The sequence below is a fragment of the Sapajus apella genome, unplaced genomic scaffold, assembly GCF_009761245.1.
Source record: "Sapajus apella isolate SASKATOON/1434 unplaced genomic scaffold, GSC_monkey_1.0 scaffold59, whole genome shotgun sequence".
NCBI lineage: Eukaryota > Metazoa > Chordata > Mammalia > Primates > Cebidae > Sapajus > Sapajus apella.
Genome location: NW_022436999.1, coordinates 13714469 through 13739614, shown reverse-complemented (window position 1 = coordinate 13739614; position 25146 = coordinate 13714469). Strand labels below are relative to the sequence as shown.

The 25146-nt window shown below is 39.8% G+C and overlaps 1 protein-coding gene across 4 annotated transcripts in view; it reads left to right on the top strand.

Annotated features, from left to right (window-relative positions):
- Positions 1-25146, top strand: part of DAAM1 (dishevelled associated activator of morphogenesis 1) — a 194007-nt gene that overhangs the window by 17192 nt on the left and 151669 nt on the right. The window contains exon 2 of one of the 4 annotated variants that reach the window (XM_032245947.1): positions 21004-21058. The exons of the other annotated variants lie outside the window; for them this stretch is intronic. The gene's annotated coding sequence lies outside the window, so the exon portion shown is untranslated. The remainder of the gene's footprint in view (positions 1-21003; positions 21059-25146) is intronic. 4 annotated transcript variants of the gene reach the window in all.

Below are 25146 nucleotides of genomic sequence, written 5' to 3'. Positions count from 1 at the left end.
TGGGTTTCTTTTGTTGAATTAGTAAAACTTATTTATCATAGCTTACATTTGTTTTAAAACCTATTTTGATGAATTATTTCTCTTTCATTTTAATTAGTGTTGTGGCCTATATCTATTTGTAGATAGTTGATCTGTTTGTAGATAGTTTGTGATATCTATTTGTAGATCGCTTATCTATTTGTAGATAGTTGATGCTAAATAAGACTCTCAAAATGATAAACATATGCCAACAATTTTAATTCATGAATGAGGGAACCAGTAAGATGTTAAGGCTCATTCAGGAGATTTGAAGAACAGATATCTATGTATCTGTCTACCAATCTGTTGTCTATCCACAATCAGAAATACTGAAATAAATTTGCTAGTGTATACAACACTGTTTAATATTTTCAAGGGCCGTGAAATGTAATGTTTGTTTATCTTTTCTATAGGCATGTAAGGCAATTGTATCACTACCAGACAAAATTCATTTGTTTTGCTATGGACAAGCAAAACACATTACATTACTGTGTGTTTTTTTTTTTTTTTGCAAGTTAGTTTCTGCCTCTGCAGAGCTGTGAGAGAGTCTGGTCCATCAGGTTCTCAAACTTTTTGATTTCAGGACCCTTTGACCCTATTAAAACTTGAAGATCCCAAAGAGATTTTACTGGGTAATGTATTTATCATGTTAGAAATTAGAATTAAGCTTTACAATCATTCATCATTTTATTTAAAACATATTAATAATGAAACCTGTTTCATGTTATGTGAATGATGATGACTTCATCATAGGTATTAAGGCTGTTCAAAAATTCTGCTCTCTAGTTGTTGAGAGAATAAGAGTGAAAATGACAATATCCTAGTGTTATAATGAAATCAGTTTTGAACTCACAAACACTCTAAAAAGTCCTCTGACTCTCCAGGACTCCTCAGATCATACTTTGAGAACCACTGGCCTAATTACAAACAATGCAGCAAAGATCATCCCTGGAGGTCCTCTTAGACCACAAATAGCACTCCATTGAGAGGATACCCAGTAATCTCTTTTGCGTACTTCTAAGTCGTGGGTTTTTTCCTGACAGTAGTCCCTTCTCTGAGAAATGTTGCCCTGTCCAGCATGGGGAATTTTCAAGGCCATTCTGAAACTATTAAGTTAGAAACGTATTTTTTGGCTATAGTATTAATTTAGGTTCACTGTGGGAGAAACCAAAACATAGAAAAATCCATAGAAATAGAGAAAAAGCTTATGAAGTTTAAAAAAATGCATTTGATTATACATAACCTGTGCTCTTTTGCATTCTTCCCCCAATTAAATGTTGTCATAAGCATTTTTCATGTAATTAAAACTCTTAATAAAATTCTTAGATGGCTGCATTTATTTTCATTTCATACATGGTACTAAGAAATAAAAATAAAATCTAAGCCTTCTAACTGACTGAACAGACACCCCGTTGGCCCAGGGGACCCCCAGAGAAACCTGAAAAATTGAATTCCTGGTCATGATGGAACGGGAGATTTGACACACCTCAGTATGCCCCTTCCTTATGACTCTTTAACCAACATTCCTTCCTAAAGAGTAAGCAGAAACCAACTCTAGAAAACAAGAAACGAATGACTCATAACTTCATAGCCTTCAGCCAATCACCTGAGGCCATGGCTGGATTCCCCATCTTTGCAGTTTTAACGTGGTGCTCACCAGTTTTAGGATGCATCTTTTCCTAGAAACTGACCACCATCTTTAGGCAGGTTTTGGCCAACTCTTCCAGGAGGTCCAGTGAGGGTTTTTCATGTCCTCTGCTTCACCTTTTGACATCAGAGGGCCAAAAACTCCATCTTCAGATCATGCTAATGCTACCGTTTTTTGAACACATGACCCATGAATAGGTATCCATGTATCACCATTGTTTGAATGTTTGTCTCTTCCAGATCTCATGTTGAAAAGTAATCCCTGGCCGGGCGCGGTGGCTCACGCCTGTAATCCCAGCACTTTGGGAGGCCGAGGCGGGTGGATCACGAGGTCAAGAGATCGAGACCATCCTGGTCAACATAGTGAAACCCCGTCTCTACTAAAAATACAAAAAATCAGCTGGGCATGGTGGTGCATGCCTGTAATCCCAGCTACTCAGGAGGCTGAGGCAGGAGAATTGCCTGAACCCAGGAGGCGGAGGTTGCGGTGAGCCGAGATCGCGCCATTCCACTCCAGCCTGGGCAACAAGAGCGAAACTCCGTCTCAAAAAAAAAAAAAAAAGAAAGAAAAGTAATCCCCAATGTTGGATGTGGGGCCTGGTGGGAAGTATTTGGGTTATGGGGGGAGATCCCTTATGAATGGCTCAGCACCATCCCCTTGGTGATAAATGGGTTCTCGCTTGGTTCAGGCAAGACCTGGTTGTCTAAAAGAGTTTAGGACCTCCCCCATCTTTGTTTTGCGCCCTCTCTGGCCATGTGATATACCAGCTTCCTCCTTCACTTTCCGCCAGGATTGTAAGCTTCCTGGGTGTTACCAAAAGTCCAGCACTGTTGATGCACGTTCAGCCTGCAGAATCATGAGCAAATTAAACCTTTTCTTTATGAATTACCCAGCCTTGGTACTTCTTTATAGCAATGAAAAAAAAAAAAGTCCCAATACAGGCATGAAGCTTAGTTGCGCATGTGCATGTTTCTCCTTTCATAAATATTCAGGACTCTTCCTGTAACCTGTTGAATATTTATTTTGACCATCCCTCTCAGTATATATTTGTGTTCCCTTTTCTCCTCCCTCCAAGTACTTGCAGGATGGCCAGCGTGCAGGCCGTTCCCTTTTATAAGAAATAAAGCTCACCTTTCCAAATTTATGAACCTTATGCTTCTTCAGTTCACAGTGCAAGATAACCATTTTCATTTTTCCATTAAAATTATGAACATTTTTCCAGGTTTTAGATTATTTTCTTAGGATAAATTCATAGAAATAAATGAGACAAAGGTATGTAATTTTCGTTTTTTTAAAAGTACAGATGGTCCCCGACTTTACAATGGTTCCACCTGCAGTTTTTTGATATTACCGCAGTGGGAAAGCAATATGCAGTCTGTAGAAACTGTACTTTTAATACACATACATTCATTCTATTTTTCACTTTCAGTATAGTATCTAATAAATTCCATGAGATGTTCCGTACTTTATTATATAATAGGCTTAGTGTTAGGTAATTTTGCCCAACTGTAGGCTAATGTAAGTATTTTGAGCTTGTTTAAGGTAGGCTAGGCTAAGCTAAGCTAAGCTATAGTATTCAGCAGGTTGGTGTATTAAATGTATTTTAATGTTACAGTATTATCAACTTACAGTGGCTTTATCAGGATGTAACTCTGTTGTAAGTCAAGGAACATCTGTACTACCAAATCATCCTCAAGGAAGATTTTGGAGGGACCAGGCACAGTGACTCATGCCTGTAATTACAGCACTTTAGGAAGCCAAGACAGGAGGATCACTTGAGCCTAGGAGTTTGAGACTAGCTTGGGCAACATAGGTAGACCCAATCTCTACAAAAACTTAAAAAAAGGAAAAAAAAAAAAAAAAAAAAGCTGATGGGCATGGTGGTACATGCCTGTAGTTTCAGCTACTTGGAGTATGCAGGCTGAGGTGGGGGGAATTTGAGGCTGCAGTGAGCTATGATCCAGCCAGTGCACCCCAGCTTGAGGGTCTGAGTGAGACCCTGTCTCTAAAACAAAAAACAGCCAAAACCAAAACAACAAAGTTTTGCAAATTGACACTCTTGGCAGTGAAAGAGCATTAAAGCATCTTTCACCATTGCCTACAATGAGTATTATTATATTACAGTTATCTGTGATTGGACAGCTAGCAAAAGCTATCACATTGTACTTTAATTTGCATTTAAAAAATTTGTTAAGTAGAACTTTCCTCCCTAGATCATTTATATTTTTCCTTTCTTAAATGGACTCTTTGCACATTTATCTATTTAAATCTCAATGTTTTTGAAATGACCAGAAATGAGAATAATTAGTAATGCAAATAAGCCAACACTTTTCATAAATATAATAATCATTAAACCCTTTGGAAGGAAACATATCTCCAGGTACATTTTAAATGACTAAAAATATTTCTCTGTGATTAAGGGTCTCTGGCTACAGTTTTACATGATTAATGATCTTAACATACCCTCTTATTATCTGGAGGGAAACCTCAGGCCAGCTTCTGTTATTTTATTGCTAATTTGCATTTCCTGGAGTTTGCCTTAGTGATTTCTTAATCTTCTTGGTTTTCTGCTGATGGTCTGACTGCTACAAAGAAGGCTTTTCTGAAGGCATAAAATCCAAGGACATGATACATAGTTTTTCCATTGGACTAAACTTGTTTGGAAAATAAGGAGGTAGAACAATGAAATAAACCAAATATTATGAGGAGAGAGGGAGAAGTTTATATTATAATGATTTATGTGATCAAATAAATGTTATGCCCAGTACATTTTGTTTATACATGGTGTTGTAAAACAGATCCAAATGCTTGGCTAAAATATTTACAGCATTGCCTGTACAGCACCTAAATTTTACAAAATGCTGTACTATGGCCCAATTGCCTTTTTGTCAATATATCATAAACCTATATTGTGGGAGAAATGGGTTTTCTTTAAGTGCTTTAGGTTTGGTAAAGCACTTTAGGGTTGCTTTAGGTAATTTAAACAGAGAAATAAATCTTCTTCCAAGCATAGAGAGCTTCATGTTTAAAATTTTAGATGGTTATAATAATCCCAGTAATAGAATATAATGCAGTGTTTCCCAGCACGCTTTAGAGAAGACATATTCAGTAGTATGGTTCTGTTCAGATTTTATTTTCTGGGACTCTATTTTAAAGTGCTCCATCTGTCTTTAAGAAATAAAACACATGCACAAACCTCCTGTGGAACTCTCTGGAAGGGCAGGTGTTGCTAGGTAGGTCCCTGTGCATTTGTTTGGGGACGTGCTTGACTCAGTGGTGTAATAGTTGTTATAGGAGGATTCTCTGGAATCAGGACGCTGCTGCAGAGGAGGAAGTCACTTTGCCTTCTCCCAAAACATCAACTCATTGTCTTCCTAGCTTGCAAAAATGAGTATTTCTCCCCAGATGATTTATTCGTTTCTTGCATCATTCAAATGCCAGATTATTGGACTCTATACAATTGACTGAAGCAACAGAATTTCCAAGAGTGCCAGTTGCCTTTCTGAGTAAAATAATTAGACGCTTCACTCACATTCTATGAATAACAACACCTCCAGTATAAAATGGATTATGAGATGTTTTATCTTAATTTTTTATATTTTCTTGACTTGCACTGAAAAAAATCTTGTGAAAAAATCTTTTATATAATACAGAATAATGATTTTAAACAGCCTCTCCTGCCATGCCTAGTACAGTTGTGGACTAAAAGTATTCAAACACATTTTTCTCATTAATGGTGAGGAGTTCCATAGTATTCTGTGACTTCTCAAAGATAAATTTTAAGAAATATGAAACACTTCTGTTGTTTTTTGATTCAGCCATTCCTTGTTAATTCTTATTTTAAGTGAGGTATGTATTGCTAGATTGACATTTTGTAAGTTTCTTTATGTAGGTTTCATTTTTTAATGGGGCTGATCCTAAGTGGATAAAACTTTGACACATAGTTTCTAAGATAAAACATTATTCATTTTTACCAAGACTGGTAGCTATTATTGGCTTGTGTTCTCATGAGAACTGAGGTTTTCATGTTTCTGCTATCTAGGCTTAAAAATATATGATGAAGTTTGTGATCGTAATAATGCCATAATTCATTTAGTGTAGTCATCTGGTTGAGAGATATAAACTTTTTTGAAGTCAGACTTTTTAAAAAATAGTATTAAATGGAAAGTTCTTATACTAACAAATATAAGTAATTAAATCAAAGTTTCGAACCACATATTATGGCTCATCCTGTTGAAAACTCTCCAGTGTTTTAGCATAATGTCGTAGTCAAGTTAGAACTCAGGTGTCTGCTAATCGTTCACATCTTAGGTGATTGTCTAATAAAGATGATTGTCTAGTGTAGCATGGAATATCAAATATAGGAGCCATGCCCTTCCCCTACTTCCTATTCCCTCCACTGCCATGCTAGACAATGCTTATCAAATGTGACATTCTTTCCTACCCAGCTTGGACATGCCTCATAATCCTGCCCAAAGCAACATTCTAATAGCCACAGCTGATAAACAAGGGATCTAACTAGTTTGGCAGTAGAGGTAGTAGAATCTTTAAAATTTAAAAAAAAAAAAGGCCATTGTTAGTGTTTTTTAAGAAAAACATTTAATCATTTAATTCAAATGGAATATTGTTTCTTTCTCTGTAGCAGTGGCTCTCAGCCTTTTAGAACGTGATGATTCCTTTTTAATAAGAAAGAATCAGTCTCTCACGTGACCTTGAATTTCTTTAACACTTGAAACAAATTTTGCTTTTATCAGTCACAGCATATAAATTCATTGAAAAAATGGGAATATGTGTATGTGTGAGACAGTCACATGCTTACGAATGAGAATGAAGGACCCCTTGTAATACTTCTGCCCCCGCCCCCCATTCCACAAACCAGCCCCCTCCCCAGGAGTAGGGATTAGAAACTATTAGTCTTTCCATTTTGTCTTCTGTGGTTTCAGTTAAAGTTCTAAAGCAATCTTTTACTAAAAGTGGAATCGAGTTTTTATATTCAGGGGAACTTGTCAGTGGTTTTCATATTATGTGCTGTGGAGTCCCAGGATTCCAGGAGATGCCTCAGTGGAGACTCTTCCCTTCCCCCATATCCCTCCCAGGGTTAAGCAACCTGTCTGCTTCAAGCTCTTAATATATATTATGAAATCTCCATAAGATTTCATTTGTACAAATGATTTCACGGCTTACAAAAAAAAAAAAAAAAAAGAAAAAAAACACCGACAATTCTACCTGTTTCACACATGATTAAATGCAATGCCCAGAGTATTTTGGGGTTATCCTGTTAACCTTGAAGCCAGGATGAGGACTCTGATTGTCTGGCTTGCAGGCCACTGTCGCTTTACCCACTGCTATTCCTAAAACTAAAGGAGGATGTAAACTTGTTACCACCGCCAGCTGTGAGTGCAGCACATACTTATATGGAAAGAAAAATTGTTTACGTTGTAATACCAGGGGACTCAAATCTGTTTCAGCCCTTAAATCAAGGGTTGCAGGGTATACATATATGTAAATGCTTGTCTTGCCTATGCGTGGCCTTCTCTCACTATTAATGGTGAGTGGAGGGAGGGTGAAGCTTTTATAAATTTTATTTTAAAACACAGAAGAGCTGATGCTGCAGTCAAAAGATAGTTTATTTTTCTCTCAGAACCGTGCCCCTTCCCTCTTGTGTTTGTGACATACTTTGCCTTGTCCTGATTTCAAAGCATTGGACAAGCAGAATCTGCCGTCTTTCCTGGATTTCACCATCTATCAAAGGGCAACCTCAGAGCTGGTTTCTCAGCAATGGTCTACCTATTTCCAGTGTTAAATCAACATGCTACCAAGATATCAGGCAAATATCTCACTTGATGTACCTTGTTTGATTTGGCCTGCCTTTTTTCATTTAAGGCATTGCACAAAGCTAACTTTCCTTTTGAAGTTCACTGTGATTCCAAGGATCTTTGCTTCAGTTTACTTTGGAAGATTGAGCATGTAGGTGATTGAGGATAACTGGAGCAGGTGTCTGGTGACAGTTTGCAAAGGACACTGTGTAGACTTCAGCTCTGTGCCCTGCATGAGAAGCCTCTTTGTCTTTCTTGTATACATTGGTTTACGTTCATGTGGATCACTATGAGACATGTTAAATGTTTTGCATTTAGATTCTTCCAAGTTGGCAGGGGCAAGACAAGCCTGGCTGTTACTGCAGACCCTTGACGTGCTTCTTTCTTCCTTGCTCTCCTCAGGAAGGTCATCCTATTTGTAGAGATGCTTTTCTGTTAACTGTGGAAAAGCCAGATGTCTCACTTTAGGCAATAGTTTCAACCTCATTTTTTCCCATGTAGTTTAACAGATCTGCCTCAACCCTGACCTAGAAAACTGCTAATCTGCTTTCTGTCTGTACGGATCAACCAATTCTGGACATTTAATATAAATGAAGTCATACAATATGTGGTCTTTTTTGACTGGCTTCTTTCATCTAGTTTAGTGTTTTCAAAGGTTCATCCATGTCATGGCATGTATTGGTACTTCATCCTTTTTTGTTGCCAAATAATATTCCATTTTGTAGATATACCATATTTTGCTTATTCATGGACATTTGGGTTGTTTCCACTCTTCAGCTGTCATGAATAATGCTGCTGTCAATATTTGTGTTTAAGTTTTTGTCCGAACATGTGTTTTCACTTCTCTTAAGTAAATACCTAAATATGAAGTTGCTGGGTCATGTGGAGACTCGTTTAACATTTTGAGGAAATGCCAAACAGTTTTCTAAAGTGACTGCACTATTTTATATTTCCACTAGCAGTGAGTGAGGTTCAGGTTTCTCCATATCTCATGTGTTTTTTTAAACACTATATTCTGTTGTGTTTACAAAATGTTTCCTCTTGTCTTCATAGGTGAGGGAGCCAGGGAGCTGAATGATAATTTTGGAGGAAATGAAACAGATGAAAGTGAAATAAATTATTTTCATATTGGCTCAGTATAGCTGTGGAAACCTTTCAATCCCTGAGCCTGCAAACCTTCCTGTTTGACTGGATATGGCATTACCAGGAATTTTACTTTCCTGCCTTTATTTTCCCTGGAGAGAAAAAAGAAATATGTCTTTTCCACAGCTGGACATGAAAGTTTCAAACAAATATAAAGGACCCCTGAGTTATTAACAATTCCATGGGAACATGTACTTGGTGTATGCCCAGAATAGTTCCTTTGAAATGATTCTCTTGGTGCTTCTGTGCTGTTCTTCACCAGAGCGTAACATAAGAGCTGAATCAAGGCTTGTTTATTCGGTGTTTGGAAAAAGAAGTGGTGGCTGGATGCTGGTGAGCTGGCTTGGGGCTGTTGGCAAGCTCACCACTGACCATGCTTTCTGCAGGCTGCAGCTGCGGCAGGCTTATTAAAGGCCTGCACCAGGCCGAGGTGTTTGCCTTTGCCCTGTCTAAGCTCAGGATAACAAGGCCTTTCATAATCCACCGCTGTAGTAAACAGGCAAGTCTGGTGGCTCTGGAAATGTCCAGAGCCAAAGGCAAAATCCCAGCTCCCTTGCCCTGTGTTGCAGCCTTGGGGAGTATTCTAGGGTGGGGTTTGAGGTAGGTGAAACACCAAGAAAGTCTTTATGTTACATAAATTCATAACTCCCAGTGCCTTCTGGCCACAGGTGATTGCTTTTGGTCATATATTGGCAGTAAGGAACTTGATTATTGCCTGCTGAAATGACACTATAGAATGAGAGGTTGGCCTCCTAGGACTGCCTTTCTCATATTCCTCCCATTTTCGTTCTTGCTGAGCAGGACCATATGAATGACAGGGTTGTTTGCGAGAGTAGATTTCTTCCATTCCATTCACCCACCCTTGCAAACCCAGTCATTCTTCTTGTGGGTGGAGTTTGCTACACATAGGAGGGGTCTAGAAGGTGAGGTCCCCAGGGCCTCCCAGCCCTGTTTGAGCTGGTTTTCTCTTCCTTGAGTCCTGTACAGCCATAAACCCTGACTTCCCAGAGTTTCTCCCTAAAATGCCTTACTCACATGAGGAGGGGAACCCACATTCTGACCTCCTCTCCATTATGCGGCCTGTCTCAGGCAGTTTTTTTCAGCATCCTGTGTTGTTTCTGTATTTCTGTCAAATCAATATCATACTTTTTATAAAATGACTTTGGTTGTGTGTGTGTGATGTTTTTGGATGGCTACCTGTTTATTACACTCATTCACATTGTCTGTATTTCATATAGTAGGCAAAAAAATGATTTTAATCAATTTCAAGAGTCAATTTCAGCCTGGACATGGTGGCTCATGCCTGTAATCCCAGCTCTTTGGAAGGCTGAGGCGGGTGGATCACCTGAGGTCAGGAGTTCGAGACCAGCCTGACCTACATGATGAAAGCCCTTCTCTACTAAAAATACAAAAATTAGCCAGGCGTGGTGACATGTGCCTATAATCCCAGCTACTTGGGAGGCTGAGGCAGGAGAATCACTTGAACCTGGGAAGTGGAGCTTGCAGTGAGCTGATATCACACTGCTACACTCCAGCCCGGGAGACAGAGCAAGACTCTATCTCCAAAAACAAACAAACAAACAAACAAACAAAAAAAAAAAACCAAAAAAAAAAAGTCAATTTCATAATACCATAAAGTATTGGAATTCTTCAAGATTAGAGTAACCCTTGATGTGTTTTCTATTGACTAACCCCTTGTGTGATTTCTGTAGTAATTAAAGTGTTTGGCTTAGTAACTTCATTTGGAACTATAAATAATTGAATTTTAAGTTTATACTAAATATATATGTATATATAGTTTTTTTTTTCCACTTGTTTGTGGCCCACGGATGCTTGAAAGTTGAGAGAGAATACCTCACCAAACACCTCCATATAGGTGTTTCCAATAGTCTTTAGTTTTTTAAAAGAGATATTTGATCCATGTTTTTTTGTCTTGCATTGTGTTTGACCTGGTCTTGGGAGGAAAATAAACTGAAATGGGCTGGTTTTCATGGAGGTGGGGGTGAGGTAGGGTAAGTTGGTTCTTCCTAGTCTGAATCTGGGCCTTTTTTGTTGCTGACCACAGTGGGCTCGGAGAGGCAGCCTGCTTGACCTGCCAGAGTCAGAAGTGCTCCCTGTATGTGTCTGTGACTGATTTCTTAAAGGCAGTAAGGATTTAGAAGTTACCAAGCACCATCACCATAACACTTCATATAACCACCTTCAACTTGAATACTGTGACTAGATTATCTGCATTAGAGTTTTACTATAGAAAATGTTTATTTCGTGTCTTGACAGTTTCACCCTTGATGGGCTTTTGATTATATCAGTGTGGTTTGTAACCAGAGTTGGTAAAAGTTCGATTGATTTTTTAAAATATAACATGCCCTATGCTATTGTTACAGTGTTGACTAGCTGTATGTCGCTATGTAAATTATAATTAATTAAAATTAAGGCTGGGTGCATGGCTCATGTCTATAATCCCAGCACTTTGGGAGACTAAGGCAGGTACATCATGAGGTCAAGAGATAGAGACCATCCTGAGCAAGATGGTGAAACCCTGTCTCTACTAAAAAAAAAAAAAAAAAGAAAATTAGCCAGATGCAGTGGTGCGTGCTTGTAGTCCCAGCTACTAGGGAGGCTGAGGCGGAAGAGGCAGAGGTTGCAGTGAACCGAGATTGCGCCACTGCCCTTCAGCCTAGTGTCAGAGCGAGACTCTTGTCTCCAAAAAAAAAAAAAATTAAAGGCTAGGCATGGTGGCTCATGCCTGTAATCCCAGCACTTTGGGAGGCTGAGGTAGGAGGATTGATTGAGGCCAGGAGTTTGAGACCAACCTGGGCAACAGAGACCCTGTCTCTACAAAACATGTGCCGAGCACTGTGGCTCATACCACTTTGGGAGGACGAGGCAGGTGAATCACAAGGTTGGGAGTTTGAGACCAGCCTGGCCAATATGGTGAAACCCTGTTTCTACTTAAAAAAAAAAAAAAAAAAAAGAAAAAAAAAGAAAAAATTAGCCAGGTATGATGGCAGGCACCTGTATTCTCACCTACTCAGGAGGCTGAGGCAGGAGAATCACTTGAACCTGGGAGGCAGAGGTTGCAGTGAGCCAAGATCACGCCACTGCCCTCCAGCCTGGGCGACAGAGCAAGACGCTGTCTCAAAATAATAATAATAAAATGAATCAGCTATACTGGCATGTGCATGTAGTCCCAGCTACTCAAGAGGATGAGGAAGGAGTATTACTTGAACCCAGGAGCTGGAAACTGCAGTGAGCTATGATTGGGCCACTGTTCTTCAGCCTGGGTGACAGAGGAAGATCCCATCTCAAAAAAAAAATAAATAAAATTAAAGATTCATTTCCTTAGTCACACTAGCCACCTTTCATATATGATCACTAGTCACAGGTAGGCTAATGGCTTCTGTAGTGGATGGTGCAGGGATAAAACATTTTCATCATCACAGAAACTTCTACTGGGCAATGCTGACTAGAAACTGTTTTCTGCCCCAGAGGGTCTAAGCAAGACATTAATCACAGCAAAACGGAAGCTTTGCTTAGGTGAGTTCAGGTACGGAAAACTGCTGCTCCTGTTCCTAGCCTAGAGAGGAATATATGTGCCATTTTGCTCCAGTTTTCTCTAAGCAGTGTTTCCTTGCTGTGGTTTCATCTGTTTCTAAAGGGCTGTGAATATTCAGTAATGAGACTTGCTCATATTCAAATTCAAGTTAGATATTCTGAAACAGTATGTAAATAGTAATTATCTACCATTCCTTAACATTAGAACTGATATTTTCATGTCCAGGAGTGAAATCAAGATAAAATTACACTAAGATTGGATTATTGCTATTAGCCTGTTTTCTAATGACACACATGTATGAGTTTCATCTTATGTGTGCTTTGTCCTTTAGCGGAGCTAGAGTTTATTTTAACTTTAATGTCTGTTGGTTTCTAGTTCTTTGGAGATATTTTTAAGTCTCAGCATTTGTTAGCTATCTTTACCTTGAAATTTGAATTCACAAGTTACAAATTTATAAACAGAAGATTGGAGCACAAATATTCTCTTTCCCCAGCTCTCCACACATGACTGCCAAGCTATTAATGTTTTTATATGACTGATACACAAGGGCTGGGACTGTATTATAAGACATATGACAGACACATAGCCTGTTAGTGCTTTAGGAAGTTTCTGGTAAAGGGACAGAGGAGTGGCAGCGATTGAAACGACCCTTTCTAGTCTACGTGAGCGTGCTTTCTTTCATTTCCATTAACTTGAATACTTCTCAGTGGCTTGGGAATATATACCTGTGTTCCAATATTGGCATTTGGTGGCGATGGTGTCTACATTGAAATTCTATCTAAGGTCTTCCCCAAACTTAAGCCTGTTCTGCAGCCTGTGTGTAATACCGAAGAGGAGCTTAATACCTTCCCACCACCATTCCCTCACCAGGCTATCCTCAGAAACCTTGTAGGTGAAGTTGTGCAGGTTGTTTTTTTCTTTTTTTAAATTAGTCTTTTCATGAGGACTAGGGTAACTTTACTCTGTGACAATTAGCCAAGACTTGTGCATAAGCCCCTGGGGGGACATCGGCATGCTGTAGTGAGTATCCTGATTTTTGTTCCCTGCTCTCTTGTGGGCATAGCAAGAACACTTTTTATTCTTGGCATGGCACTTCAAGAGGTGGCTTATACATTTTTTTCCCCTTATATTTATTATTTAGTTTCATACCTGCTTATAAGTGGTGGTTCCTTGTGTTTTAGTCCACGTCGAATTTGTATGTAGACTATTATACGATACTCTTTCCTCCAAGATTAAAGTCTAGAAAACTGCAATTTCTGCTATATCTAAGAATTGGATCTTAGAAATAGTCAAGACTTAGTGCCAATGTTGTTCATATGTTCATAAACATCATATTAAAAAAAAAAAAAACGTGATACTTGGCTTTGAACATGAGCTTGGCCAACCTGTGTTCTGAGTCCTTCAGCCCTTCCTTACTCCTTGGCTTCTTACTGTAGGATCCTGCTTGTCTAATAGCCCTTTGGCATCTGCTCCTTTGCCTTGAGGACTTTGGTGTTATTCCTGGACATGCCTTTATTCATTCTTAGCTATGGTCCAACATCTTGCTCCAAAGGCTCACATTTACCTTGTTTGGTGCCAGCTATAGATTGTGTTTGAACTCAAGAGTGGTTCCTGCTATGGATATAGCTATTTGTTTTGAAAAATAGATTATTTTTTTCCAGGATGGTATCTATTGCCTGTCACTGAACCATAGTGAAAAGGGTTGTCTTGACTTCAAGTCTTGATTTTAAGCATTTGACCAAATTTTAATCCTGAGATTTTGTTTTGCCAGAAGCTTCTGGCAGTAAATAGAATGATCAAAGGAAGAGATACACAGAAGTCAGAGAATTGGTGGCTCTATTCTCAAATGTAATGGAACTTAATTAAACTTTAATCTCCTAAAAGGAAAGGGTAATATCTTTTACTTTGTTACCTATACTTATAAGTGGCACATTGATTAACTCTAGAGCAAATATGCTCAGTGTTTGCTGAGTGGATTTTTGTTTGGTCTTATTTTTGCTAACATTTAAGGGGGCTAGAAGTTAAATATTCTGTATTAGAAGTAAGTTTTGCCTAGCTTTGAAGCACAAACTGGCTTATGACATGGTTTCCTCAGTAGCCATACTCATTATTGCCCGAATACTTACTTTATTAGTCTTGGTTTTCTGAAGGAAACAGGACCAATAGGAAATCTATCCGGGAATTTGTTGTGGGAAGGCTGAGGAGTCCCACCTTCTGCCATCTGCATGCTGGAGAACCAGGAAAGGTGATGGTGTAATTTGGCTGAGTCCAAAGGCCTGAGGATCAGGACCGGTGGAGGACAGGGATGACCTACTGCTGGTATGAGTACCAGAGCCAAAGACCTAAGAGCTAGGGGAGCTCCAATGTGCAATGGAAGGAGAAGATAGATTTCCCAGCTCTAGGAGAGTGAATTTACCCTTTTTCTACCTTATTGTTCTAACCGGGCCCTAAGTTGATTGGGTGATGCGCACACACATTGGTGAGAGAGGATCTTCTCTGAATCTACAAATTGAAATACTAATCTCTTCTAGAAACACCCTCATAGGCACACCCACACCCACAAATAATGTTTTACCAGAGATCTGGGTATCCTTTAACCCAGTCAGATTACACAAGTCTACCCCTTGTCAACTTGACATCCATACACATCCCCTTAAACCATACTTAATCCCCAAATAAAGACATGACAAAATTCCACCTGACAAGGAACAACTATCCTGTGTACAACAGAAAGTACCCTGATCCCTTCTCTAGAAGAGGAGGTAAAGTCCTTGAGTGATATTTACTCCTTTCCTGAGACTCTGTAACTTAAATTGTACAATAGAAAATTATCAATACTGAAATACTGACATAAAGTCATTAACATCTTATGTGATAAGGGAATAAGAGAAGGAACACAAAGATACTAATATATGTCTGTATACACACAAATGTATTTATAACAAAATAGGAAATTTTCTTGGTAATTACAGTCTTCCTTTCTATAACTGGTCACATGGTCATAGCTGATATTTATAACTAGCTTCTCCTACTACCCATTCTGTATTCCCTTTGCCTTCAGCTGGCTATGATTCCTTTTTTGGTGGGATGACTTAAAGCTTCATTCCTGAAGGGTCTGGACCATTGGCAGTTTTCCCTGGATTGGGTTGTTGTCATTTTTCATTGACCTTAGTCGCTGGGCATAGTAATGCTAAGAGAAGCTCTAAATGATCTCCTGTGTTCCAGACATTCTTTTCCTTACCTCCACTGTGGAGTAGTAGTCCAGTTTCTTCTTGGTAATTTGGATCGGTCCCTCCAGCCAACACTGTAACTCCTTTCTTGGCCTGCTGACTCAGAGGCATGAGGAGCCCAAAGTAGTCTGGTGTCCTTAACTTGCAGTTCAATGGGATCATTGTTGTGTCTCCTGCTGGAAGCATTCTTCCCTCTGGAACTAATACCTTTAGACCAGCAGAGCATAAAGTTGTGGGAATAGGAAGCAAAAATTTTGCCAGTGACCCACTAGAGGTAGTGGTGAGTGGTGCCACCCACTCCCCTTTCCACCCCTGATTTCTGGACCTGTGAATCTTGGCTGTTGGAGAAACAGTACCATATAGTGGATGCTGATTCAGAGCATATACAGTCTTCTGGAGAGCCTTGCTCCAAGCCCTGCAATGTTTGTCACCTATGTACCATGTAACTGAGTCTTCAGAAGGTTGTTCCATTGTACAATCAAACCAGCTACTTCAGGATGGTGCTTCATGATGGCGGGGAACATGATAAGACCAGTGAATTCCATGAATTTGGGCCCATTTCCTCATTTTATGGTCTGTGAAGTAAGTTTTTTGGTCAGAAGCAATGCTTTGTATTCACCATGATGGTGAATAAGGCATTCTGTAAGTCCATGGTTGGTAGTTGTGGCAGAAGCATTGCATGCAGGAAAGGCAAATTCATTTACAGAGTAAATATCCATACCAATAAGGATAAAACACTGTACCTTCCTTGATGGAAGAGGTCCAATGTAATCAACCTGCCACCAAGTAGCTGGCTGATGACCCTGGGGAATGGTGCCATATTGGGGGCTCAGTGCTGGTGTCTGCTGCTGGCAGATTGGGCACTCAGCAGTGGTTGTAACCAGGTTAGCCTTGGTGAGTTGAAGTCTGTGTTGCTGAGCCCATGCCTAACATCCATCTCTGCCAGCATGGCCACTTTGTTCATGAGCCATTGGGTGATGACAGGTGACTGGGAAAAGAGGGGATTGGCATCCACAGAATGAGTTATTCTATCCACTTGAAATCCTCCTCTGCTGAGGTCACACTTCAGTGAGCACTCACATGGGAAACTAATATCTTCATGTTTTTAGCACATTCAGAGAGGTCTATCAACTTACCTCTTCCTCCAATTTCTTTGTGACTGATTTTCCAATCATGTTTCTTCCAAGTCTTTGGACATCTAGCTAAACTATTGGCTACAGCCCATAAATAGGTATATAATTGCATATCTAGCCATTTCTCCTTTCAAGCAAAGTGCACAGCCAGGTGCACTGCTGAAATTCTGCCCACTGGGAGGATTTCCCTTCACCACTGTCCTTCAAGGATGTCACAGGGAGCAGCTGTAATACTGCAGATGTCCACTTTCAGGTGATGCCTGCAGATAGTGCAGAACCATCTGCAAACTAGGCCTGAGTTTTCTTTTCCTGTGCCAGCTGGCTAGGTGCAGGCTGGGGCTAGAGAAGACAGTGTAGCAGGAGTGGGGATTGTGGCATTTGGGCCATGATGACATGTAACTTACTTGTGCCTTCAGGATCTGCTTTGGCCTGTTCATGTATATACCACTTCCATTTGATGATGGAGTGCTGCTGTGCATGGCCAACGTTAAGGCTTGATTGATCATATAATACCCAATTCATGATGGGCAATTCAGGTCATATGGTAACTTGGTAGCCCATGATCAAGTGCTCAGTTTCTACCAAGGCCCAGTCCAAGAGCTGTCTCTCAGAAGGAGAGTAGTGACCTGTAGGTGATGGCAGTACCTTATTGTAAAATCCTAAAGGCCAGTCCTGCAATTCATTTGTAGGATCCTGCTGAAGAATCTAAACAGCATCTCTGTCTGCCACTGATAGACACTTTAGGCAGTGTTGGAATCCACTTGATCATATGGCCCCAGTGGAAGAGCACCTTACATGGAAGCCTGGATCTATTGCAAAGCCTTATCCCATTCTGGGCCACATTCAAAACTAGCAGCTCTTTGGGTCATTCAGTAAGTGGGCTAGAGTAGCACACCCAAATGAGGAATATGTTACCTCCAAAATCCAAATGGGCCCACTAGGCATTGCACTTCTTTCTTGATGATAGGAGGGGCCAAATATAACAGCTTGTCCTTCATCTTGGAGGGGATATCTCAACATGCCCCACACCACTGGACCCCTAGACATTTCACTGAGGTTGAAGTTCCCTGCATTTTAGTCAGATCTGTTTCCTGCACTCTGACACACAAATGCCTTACCAGTAAGTCTGGAGTAGTGGCTACTTCTCACTCACTAGATCCGGTCGGCATAATGTCATCAGTGTCATGGTCCAGTGTGTGGTCTTGTGGAAAGGAAAGGTGATCAAGATCTCTACACACTAAATTATGATGTGGCACTGGAAAATTGGTATATCCCTGAGACAGGATGGCAAAAGTTATATTGTTGGCCTTGTCAGGTGACAGCAAACTGCTTTTGGTTGGCCTTACAGACAGGTATGGAGAAAAGGGCATTTGCTACATCAATAGATGCATACCAGGTACCAAGTGATACGTTGATTTGCTTAAGCAATGAGACCCCATCTGGTACAGCAGCTGCCATTGGAATCGCTGGTTGGTTAAGCTTATGATAGTCCACTGTCCTTCTCCAAGATCCATTTGTCTTCTGCACAGGCCAAATAGGAGAGCTGAATTGAAAGATGTGGTGGGAATCACCCCTGCAACTTTCAAATCCTTGCTAGTGGCACACCTCTGTAAACCCTCTAGGAATGCAGTATTGCTTTTGGTTTACTATTTTCCTAGGTAGTGGCAGTTCTAATGTCCATTGACTTTCCCACTGTGATACTTTGGAAACACATAACTTATTTGATTTTACAGACTCACAGCTGGAAGGGAATTTGCCTCAGATGAATCATACTTTTGAGTCTTACCCATATCTGATTTAGATGGCATTTAGTTAAGACTGTGGTCTTTAGACTTTTGAGTTGGTACGGGACTGAGTTAAGACATTCGAGGCTACTGAGATGTAGTGAATGTATTTTGCATGCGAGAAAAACATGAATTTTGGAGGGGCAAGGGCAGAATGCAATGGTCTGAATGTTTTTCCCCAAATCTGTATGTTAAATCCTAATCACCAAGGTGATGGTATTAGAAAGTGATGGTGCCTTTAGGAGGTAATTGTGTCATGAGGGCTCTGCCCTCATGAATGAGATCAGTGTAATTCCTTGTGAGGAGACAGTGAGAAGGCACCATTCCATGAACTAGAAAGCAGCTGCATATCAGACACCGAATATGCTGGCACCTTCACCTCAGACTTCCCAGCCTCTAGAACTGTAAGAAATAAATCCGTGTTTCTTAAAAGTTACCCAGGCTAAGGTAATTTGTTGTAGCAGCCTGAGTGGCCTAAGACTATGAGATAGTTAATAGCTATCACAATGAAGCCAAAAAGAAATGTGATTAGTAAGTTGACACTGAAGAAAATGTTTCCCCCTCTAAAGCAAGTTGGGACCTGGGCCTCCTCTTTCTGTGCCTTTGATTTGCCTCTTCTCCATCCTACTCCATGGATTTGTTATAGTACGATTCCTTCTGTTAGCTGGTGAGGACACCTGAGGCTAGGTACCTCGTGGGCTCTGGGATTCTGGATTTGTCAGGGTGGTGCAGTGGAGTGTGCACAGAGATCTGGTGGACAGAGATCCATCAGATTTGAGCCTGTCCTTGGGCCAGCTTTAGCCCTGCTAGTACTGATTCTGTGCAAGGTTTGATCCAGTTTCCTTTTTGGTAAAGTATTAAGATGCATCGTTCATGAGTACTGAGAAGGCGCTTGTGAAGATCAAAGGAGAAATAGTACGTGGAATCACTTTGCATAGCACTATAAAATGTAAGATCCTGCTTTTAAAAATAGTAATATGTTGCCCATGTATATCTATGAATTGATATTTATACTAATTGAACCCTCTCACTGATGTGGCAAGAAACTCAAGCCCCAAAGCATTGGGGTAACTAAGAACAATTCTAAGGAGTCTAACGTAATTGCCTGATGATAATTTTCTTTTTTTACATTTGAGTGGTCAACCTGAGACCTCTTATTATTTTCAAGTAATTTCAGACTGGAACTCAGGATACTTTTCATGGGAATGCATTTGGTAGAATGTCTCCTGGGACTTTCAGCTTGATGGAGGGGTATTGAACAGGTACCTATTTCCTTAGGGTATTGTTCTCTTTGCTGACTTGAGTTGTAAGAGCATAGAGAAGGCACCAAGTAGCACCAAAGGGGATATATCTTTGTTCTTTTCCTTTTAGTTGATATATCAGATTTATTTAGGTTGCAAGCAAGAGATACTAAATTTAACACACACACACATGTACATAGCAGAAGGGGCAGTCTTTGTATTTGTAAGGAAGACTGGAAAGCACAGGAGGATTTGGGCATTTAGGGTAGGATTTCAAGGAGAAAGTCCATCTCTCCCATCTTAGGTCTGCTCAGCATCACATTTCTAGCAGGATTGGGGGTGGGATGTGCCTGACATGATACCAAGAGTGCCAGGAATGGAGGTGGGTCATTCCCTGTAAAGTTAATCTCTGTATACTAAACAGGCAAAAACAATAATAGATTTCAGTAGGATTCTCAGTTCTTGGAAACTAGAGGCAATTTAATATGCTTATTCACTAGCATAGGTTAAGCTGCCTTTTTATTTTTGCTGAAGTAGAAGTTCAGAAAGATGGAAGAAGGAAGGATCATCATTAGATTGGGAGGCATTTACCCTGCAAATACAATAGGAGGGCCTTTTCATTAGAATCTGGGAATGGACTGGGACACTTAGTAGCATCCCTGTATTACTTTAAAGTGCTATGAATGGCTACATAGGCTGGCATTGCCCAATTCCAGTACGTAAAGTGTGGCAGGAATGGTGCCCCTGGTGTTGTGTAAGTTATAGTTTCTACCTTTCCATGTCTTTGACTGTGTCAGATCCTCCCCCCCCGCCTTGTTTTCTACTTTAATTAAAATGCTTAGCATACATCTATAGAATTTCCAGTAAAACTAACGAGTGTTTTGAATTAAAATATTGAGTTGTCCAGAATAAAATGATTAGATGTTATACTTTTAAAGTACTTCTTTTACATTCCAATTTAAGCTTCTGGTTATTTATACAGATTCCCTTACAAATACTGTTTGTGCTTTCATAAAGTGACTTGCTGTATAGAAATGGGTTTACATGTGAACAAGGATGGTGTGGTGTACCTTTTCTTTGCCCCTTATTCCTGAAAGTATGCTTTCAGGGAAGAGGAGGGGGATAGTCTCTGTTTCCTCATTACAGACTATGTAATTTGTACACCTTATTGTCAATAGTTTCACAGAGATAGCTGGCCGTGAGATTGTGAGACCTGCGTTTGTTGTGATGGTCCTGAAGGACTTGTTTGGGATGGGCAGTTACTAGATGTGTGATTTGTAAGTTTAATTTGTTCTAACACCTAATATTCCTGTAGTGTTCATCTTGTGCTGCATAAAACATGCAGAAAAATGGGAGGATTCACATATAGGCCTGGATTCTCCCATCTCAGTATCTTGATTTTCTGTAACCTCATGCTTGTTCCACTTTTTCCAGTTTTCCAGACCAGATCTGGTGCACCAGAACATGATAAGGAGTAGCTGTTCACATTGTAAGTGCTTTTACTAAACTTGACTCTTTTGAGGGTGGGGATAGGTTGTGTTTACATCCATGCTGGGCACACAGAGGACATGTAGTCCAAATATGTTTGAGTTCAGCAGAGCACCCATAGGTACACCCAGGACTAATGAATGGATGGTACTCCCTGTTGAACAGGCAGGCTGTCCCAGTGGGACACGGGGACTTCTTACCCCCAGTCATTGCCACCGATTTGTATCTCTGCCACATGCTGAAACAGTTGAGGCAAGACTTTTCCAGGAAAAGGTTTACCTGCAACTGAAGACAACTTGGAGCATAGAACTTGGTTGCTAGTAGAAACCCTTTAAACCTTTTTGAGAAGTGCTGGAATTACAACATGTTTCAACCCACAGGTTGGTTTTTCTTACCACTTTTTTTTTTTTTTTTTTATCTTAATGGAAGAGAAAAAAATCCTAGGCGGTAATAATGAAATCTTTTAAATTTGTGGTATGATGGGAAAATGTAATCACAGTGTCAACATTCTGTCATTGTCTATTCATCTTTCTTTATGGAAAAAAATAATTATGGTGGTTTTCACTGACAAAGTTCCAAGGATCTAATGGTTTCCCATGATGTAAGTTAAATGTTAAGATGTTTAACCTATAGATAATATCAGCTCCTCTGAAAATTTAGAAATGATACTCTAGCCCAGTATTGTGTCTCCCTCCTCTGCTCCCCAGCTTCCAAGAAAAAAGCTTCCTATAGCTTCCCCAGCTATAGGAAGAGGAAACTGTATTTTTACCATTGGTTGAAAATGGTTCAGAGTATCACTTGACTTTTAATGAAATCTGGAAATGCACTTAACTCCAACTGCTTTGTCTTCCCACACATTTCGAATGCATGTTAAAAGGAAAATACCACTGTAGGAACAGGCTATTTTTAGATTTCACTCATATATTTGGGTTTCATCACTCAGATTCTTTTCCCTCAGGGCCAGAGAGTCATATTTGTGTGTTTTGTACTTGATGGCTTTTTCTTATTCTCTACTTAGAACCACCTGGAGGCCAGCACGCTCAGTCCACATGTCCATTTATAATCTCAATAAATCATGTGTTTTCCTTGCCTACCTTTTCCCTCTGCCTTTCCCCAGGTGTTGTAGATCAAAAGGTTACTTTGTTTTGGACTTAGCTGTGGTTTTAAATAATTTGTTTCACCTAGATTCCAGTGGCAGTCCATTGGTAGAATGAAGACTCTGTTTCTTTTTCCCCAGTTCTAAAACACTTCAATTTTCGATTGATTTTTAAAAGTTACATTATATTTAGAAAACGTTAAAGAAGTAGTCTGACAAATTCCTTTTAATGAGGATTTGGCTGTGAATATTGTTGTTCTGATTAGCAAGCAAATATTAAAAGTAAAAGCATTTAATGGGCTGATTTTGAAGATTCCTTGCAGGGTGTTTATTCCGTGCGTGCCATTTTGTCCAGCCCTACATGTCAGCAGTAGAAGATATTGATTTAGTATATTTTTACCAAAGACACTCCTACTTTTCATTGAGCAAATGATGCATTTTGTAGTGTGTTTTTCATTATGGTTGGAGGAGATCTTCCTTGAGGCCAGAGTGTCATTTGGCTTTTGATTTTTGTGAGTTGTTACCTCTGCAGTCCTAAACTGTAACTTCATCGTGCAAGCATTTAAGCCTAAGCATCACCCTAAATGATGTAGCATTGCATGTCAGATATTTGCTAATTTGTCTTGATGACATACTGATATCTTTAAAAAGCCTATATATATGATATCCTTGATTTATAAATTCACTTCACATGGCTCTTAAGATAAAGCATAGGTAAAACCAAGAGCAAGCATGCAAACAAGATTAAAAGGAAGACCCACATTGACATATTATCTGTCCTGGCCCTTTATGTATTTATTCTACTCTTTCTTTCTTTTTTTTTTTTTCTTTCAGACTGAGTTTCACTCTTGTTGCCTGGGCTGGAATGCAATGACGCAATTTCAGCCCACTGCAACCTCTACCTCCCGGGTTCAAGCAATTCTCCTGCCTCAGCCTCCAGAGTAGCTGGTATTATAGGCATGTGCCACCATGCCTAGCTAATTTTGTAATTTTAAGAGCGACAGTGTTTCTCCATGTTGGTCAGGCTGTCTTGAACTCCTGACTTCAGGTGATCTGCCCACCTTGGCCTCCGAAAGTGCTGGGATTACAGGTTTGAGCCACGACGCCTGGCCTCTATTCTCATTTTGAAGTAAATCCAGTAGAAAGATATCTTTACCTCCTAAGAGATGGCTAACAGTGTAGTCCTAAATTCTCAAAACATGGTAAGAGTAAATAAGGTGGTATAAAACCTGGTCGATTAAACTTCTTGAAATTAAATGGAAGAAGGCTTAATCCCACCATTTGTGTTAGTTTCTGCTTTTAGCAAACCCTCAGAGGCACTTCATTGAAGGCATAGGTCTGGGTGGTGATTTCCATCCTGATGGGTGGCTATGGCTATTTTCCTGTCTATAAATAACAGTTTACCAGGTTGAAATGAATGCCAAGTAAGTTTCTCCCACCACCACCCATCCTAATCATAGAATGTTTGAAATAATGGAACAGTGATAAGGGTAAATAAATTTAGCACTGTCAACCTATCAGCATAAACCTTAGCTGATTTTAAGTTTAAGGCCCACTGTTAACTCTCTTACCCTTGCAGATGGAATTTCAGCTGTAATGTAGTTGAGACAAACCACACAACAGATCCATTATTTCTCTTTGTGAAACAGCAGGTACCTGAGTGCGCCTCTTACCACTTCCTTACAAGTGGGTCCCCTCAGGTGGCTGCAGTGGAACTAGACTCCCAGTAGCCTTTGTCACTTGGAAGTCTGATTGGGGCAGCACAGAGACTACTGTAACTGGAAGCAAACACTATGGCCAAGGGGGTGATGCTTAGAGGCTTTTTCCACAGGCTAGGATTCCCTTACCCGGGGAAGCAGTGGTATACCACGGGGTAACATGGAGCCTCTTCCTGGGCTTGGGTTTCTTTCTATCCAAACAAATTAAACACTTAAAAAATAAAACAGATATTAATTAAATTCACCAGAGACTACTAAGTTATGTGAATTTAAAAAGCATTATTCATTTCATGTTTTCACTTATTCGTGGGATCTAAAAATCAAAACAGTTGAACTCATGGACCTAGAGAGTAGTAGTAGAATGATGGTTACCTGAGAGGCTGGGAAGGGTAGCTGGGGACTTGAAGGGAGTGCAAAAAGTTAATGGGTACAGAAAAACTCAGAAAGAATGAATGAGACCTACTATTTAATAGCATAACAGGGTGACTGTAGCCAATAATAACTTAATTGTACATTTTAAAATAACTAAAAGAATGTAATTGAATTGTTTGTAACACAAAGGAGAAATGCTTGAGGGGAGGGATGCTCCATTCTTCATGATGTGATTATTTCACATTGCATGCCTGCATCAAAACATCTAATGTACCTCACAAATATGTACACCTACTATGTACCCACAAAAATGAAGTTTGTAAGCATTATTCTATGGCAAGTGGGATTCCTTCCATTATCCTTGTTGTCAGAATTTAAAATGTTCTCCGTTGAACAACTGTGCACTTGCCGTCAATGTCTTTTGCTGCTTAAAATGATGTAGACACTAAGACAGATCAAATTCATATATTTCAAGCAGGCAGGTGATGTAACTGAGCACAGGAAGGAAAGTACATATCACTTTGTATATTAAACATACAAGAATATTCATTTCCATTTCCTTTTTCTTCAAATGTATGACAGCATATTTTCCTACTTAAATTAATATTTTTAATTGACAAATCATAATTGTATATATGTATGGGGTACAATGTGATGTTTCGATATATGTATGCAATGCAGAATGATTAAATCAAACTAACATGTGGCATACCATCTTATATTTCCCCACCTTTGATACAAATATGTAATCCCAGCACTTTGGGAGGCCGAGGCGGGTGGATCACGAGGTCAAGAGATCGAGACCATCCTGGTCAACATGGTGAAACCCCGTCTCTACTAAAAATACAAAAAATTAGCTGGGCATGGTGGTGCCTGCCTGTAATCCCAGCTACTCAGGAGGCT